Source organism: Pseudoliparis swirei, chromosome 12 (genome assembly GCF_029220125.1).
Source record: "Pseudoliparis swirei isolate HS2019 ecotype Mariana Trench chromosome 12, NWPU_hadal_v1, whole genome shotgun sequence".
Lineage (NCBI taxonomy): Eukaryota > Metazoa > Chordata > Actinopteri > Perciformes > Liparidae > Pseudoliparis > Pseudoliparis swirei.
In genome coordinates this window covers 21639746-21644081 of record NC_079399.1, presented here as the reverse complement: position 1 = coordinate 21644081, position 4336 = coordinate 21639746, and positions in this window count along the sequence as shown.

The following is a 4336-nucleotide window of genomic DNA, read 5'->3' as shown; positions in this document are numbered from 1 at the left end:
TCCCGGGTGTGGGGGAGGGAGATGACGTCCTCCCGTAGTTACCCAGAGTGCACCGCGGCCGGTTTATATAGCCCGCCAACCATCTGTCGCTGCAACACTAACAACACCCGAGATTATACTCAGTTTGTCTTTGTTTGTATAATTCATATAGACCGAGGCTATGTTACTGCATATTAATATGTTAAGAATGTTAAGGTTAACAGAGGGGCGATACAAATGGGACGCGATTCAAAATAATAGTCGACTCATAATTCAAAAAAATAGTCAAGACTCATAATTCAAAAAAAGAGTCAAGACTCATAATTCAAAATAATAGTCAAGACTCATAATTTAAAAAAATAGTCAAGACTCATAATTCAAAAAAATAGTCAAGACTCATAATTCAAAAAAAGTCAAGACTCATAATTCAAAAAAATAGTCAAGACTCATAATTCAAAAAATAGTCAAGACTCATAATTCAAAATAATAGTCAATACCCATAATTCATCTAGGAAACATTTTTATTGTGCAAGTAGGCGAGAATGTATATCTTTGTAAACATTTTATAAAAGTAATGTTTTCCAAGGCAAAATAGAAATGGGAAGGATTAATAAAGAAAATATTTCCTGGAGTGAAAGTCATATATTTATCCAACTCTTCCACTATACTTCATTATTTTAACGTTCAATGCCTGCCTTTTTTCACCCACGTGACATAAAAACAATTAGACACATCTAGTCTCAAAAAGATGCAGAAGAACTGGTTCACACGTTTGTTACTTCTAGACTAGATTCCTGCAACTCCTTATTATCAGGCTGCTCTATTAAGTCTCTTAAGTCAACTACTTATTATCAGGCTGCTCTATTAAGTCTCTTAAGTCAACTATTTCTTATCAGGCTGCTCTACTAAGTCTCTTAAGATCACATGATTCCTGCACTAGCTGCTCTGCACTGGCTCCCCGTAAAATCAAGAATCCCATTTCAAATTCTTCTCCTCACCTACAAAGCCTTGATTGGTCTTTCATCATATCTTAAAGAGCTCGTAGTACCATATTACCCCACTACAGAGCTTGTAGTACCATATTGCCCCACTAGTGAGCTTGTAGTACCATATTACCCCACTAGAGAGCTTGTAGTACCATATTACCCCACTAGAGAGCTTGTAGTACCATATTACCCCACTAGAGAGCTTGTAGTACCATATTACCCCACTAGAGAGCTTGTAGTACCATATTGCCCCACTAGAGAGCTTGTAGTACCATGTTACCCCACTAGAGAGCTTGTAGTACCATATTGCCCCACTAGAGAGCTTGTAGTACCATATTGCCCCACTAGAGAGCTTGTAGTACCATATTACCCCACTAGAGAGCTTGTAGTACCATATTGCCCCACTAGAGAGCTTGTAGTACCATATTGCCCCACTAGAGAGCTTGTAGTACCATATTACCCCACTAGAGAGTTGTGCTCACTAAATTCGGGGCTACTTGGTGTCCCTAGAGTCTTAAAAAGTAGGATGGGAGCCAGAGCCTTCAGTTATCAAGCTCCTCTTTTATGGAACCAGCTTGATATGATATGATATGATATTCCTTTATTTGTCCAACAGTGGGGACATTTCAAAAATCACAGCAGCGATGCACAACAGAGCATCAATGAAAATAAATATAAAACACAAAACAAAATACAAAAACTAAATACTTATTCTAATACTAAATATACAGGGGGAAAATAAAGTAAAGTGCTGAGTAAAGTAAAGTGCAGAGTTGGCCCGGATCTCCAGCGATCTACTGCAGTGTGTTGTGCAGCCTGACAGCAGCAGGAAGGAAGGATTGTGGTTCCTCTCCTCAGACACCGGGGAGGAATCAGCCGGTGGCTGAAGGAGCTGAAGGAGCTGCCAGAGTGTCCTGCATGGGGTGGGAGGTTCATCAGGGACGAGAGCTTTGCCATCATCCTCCCGTCCCCCACCACCTCCACAGTATCCACAGGACACCCAGCACGCTGCTGGCCTTCTTTTTCCTTTTTTCTTTCTTCACCTTCAGTCCTGGAGGCAGACTCAGTCCCCTCATGAGGACTGAAGACGTTCCTCTTGATGGTCTTATAGTGAGACCTGAACCAGGTTCACCTGGAGAGACCTAGAGATGCTGCTAGAGACTGAGAGGCTGAGGGGGACGCTTAGGATACACTGAGCTCCTCTCTCCTCTCCTCTCTCCTTATGGATGAATTCACGTCTCTTTATTACACATTATTAACTCTACTTCAGGCAGTGGAGGGGTCGTCCTGCAACCCAAGGGTGTCGGTTTCGATCCCGCTCTCCCATTGGTTGTTTGCAGTTGAAGTGTCCTTGAGCAAGGCACTGAACTCAGTGCTTCTTCTCGCATCACCACACTGCCTGTAATAAATAAATGGATAAGGAATGCAGAGAACTAATTTCCCCTTGGGGATTAATAAAGTATATATCTTATCTTATCTTTCTCTTATCTTCCCCAAAGTCTTTGTGACTTCTCTCTTCTCAGCTTTCCATTGGCCGTGGCTGTGTTGGCCCTGGCTCTTGCCCCCATGGCCCCGCCGATGCCCCCACCCCTCCTCTCTTCCTCCTTCTATTTCATGGATTGTGGAGGTCTGGATCACGATCCAAGTCTACGACAAAATCTGTCATATTCATTGAATGTGTTGTAACTCTGTTATGATTCCTTCTGGTCACATGACATCTATTGTTCTGTCCATCCTGGAGAGGGATCCTCCTCTGTTCTCCTGAAGGGTTCTTACCTTTTTTCCAAGTGAAAGATTTTTTCAGTTTTTTGGGGAGTTGTTCCTGATCCGATGTGAGGTCAAAGGTCAGAGATGTCGTATGTGTACAGATTGTAAAGCCCCCTGAGGGGAATTTGTAATTTGTGATTCTGGGCTATGTAAAATAAACTGAATAGAATTTAATTGAATACTGTTACAAAACAATGTTGTGTTGCTATCAGGTAAAGTTTAATCGGCTTAAGTATAACCTTTCATTGATTTTTCTGAATATGTGGTTTTATATTATCTGCTCATAGTTTAAACAGAAAAGTGTGTATTCAACATTTTTAAATGTATTGTATCTACTATGAATAATACCAGATTATTAAATCCCGAAAAAAAAGAAATGCTCAAATTTGTAAGAAATTTGTTCAGTCGCTAAAAAATTTTTTTATGCAAAAATATATATATTTTAAACCCAAAACATAATGAATTGAAAGGGGCGCCTCATTCGTCGTTTTGTGAAAACATGTTGTGAGATGTCTTCTGCAGCTCTGGGACGACAGAGGATATCAGAAGTAGAAATGTAGACTCCGGTTTTAAGAGCTTCACACCGACAGAGAACGATCAACCAATCAATTTGGACCATTTTGTTTCTTGCGAGTCCCCAACTTCATGGAGGCACAATACTAAATTGCAGTCGTATCCCTTTAATCTAATTGTTTGTAGTTCTATGTCTGACATTGTTCTGCATATCCAATAAAGTTATTCAAAAAAAGCCTTTTACCACATCATCTTCTCTTTTCTTTGGGTTTACTACAAAGGGAACTTATAAAGGCATATTATAATAATAACTTTATTTGTAAAGCACTTGAAAAAACAGAGTTTGCAAAGTGCTTTAACAGGAAAGGAATAGCAACAAAAAGCTCAACAGTGAGGCCCAACAAGTCAAATTATGTAAGAGTTAAACCCTAAAACAATGTAGAAAACCTTCAAATCAATCGACATGAAGAAAACAATGAATCACATATAATGTCATCTATATGTTTTGGGGGTCAGACCCAGACGTGTTTTTAAAGTGATCAGTAAAAATTTTAAAAAATCTATCGTAAAACGAACAGGGAGCCACAGGAGAAAGTGACGTCATAATGTAAAATGGACCCTCGGTTTCATATCGTATACCTCATGGGAGCAGTGCGACAGCAGCTTCCTCTCACCATTCATCAAGTACACGAGGACCTGCTGTGTGGGAGAGAGGGTTTCTGGGCAATTGCCTTTTGAAATAGAATAGAATAGAATAGAATAAAATTCCATTAAAAAAAAGTTTCCTGTGAGCGCTTCTGTGAATGCCTGCTCTCTACTGCCCCCCCGTGGAGGTCATGATAAATAACCAAGTGATCCATGAAACGTTTCCTCAGTGCGCTCACTCCTTCTCCACTGTGCCACCGGTCACCACTCCTCTGAGGACAGTGTCTCCATCGTTGGTCATATATATATATATATTAATATATATATATGTGTTTTGTTCATATATGCTGATATGAGTGTTTTTCATCCACGGAGCTTTGGTGAAATCTCATGAAAAGCGCGCGCTGCCTTTGTCCGGATCTCTTTTTAAATATTAACAAGTTGTC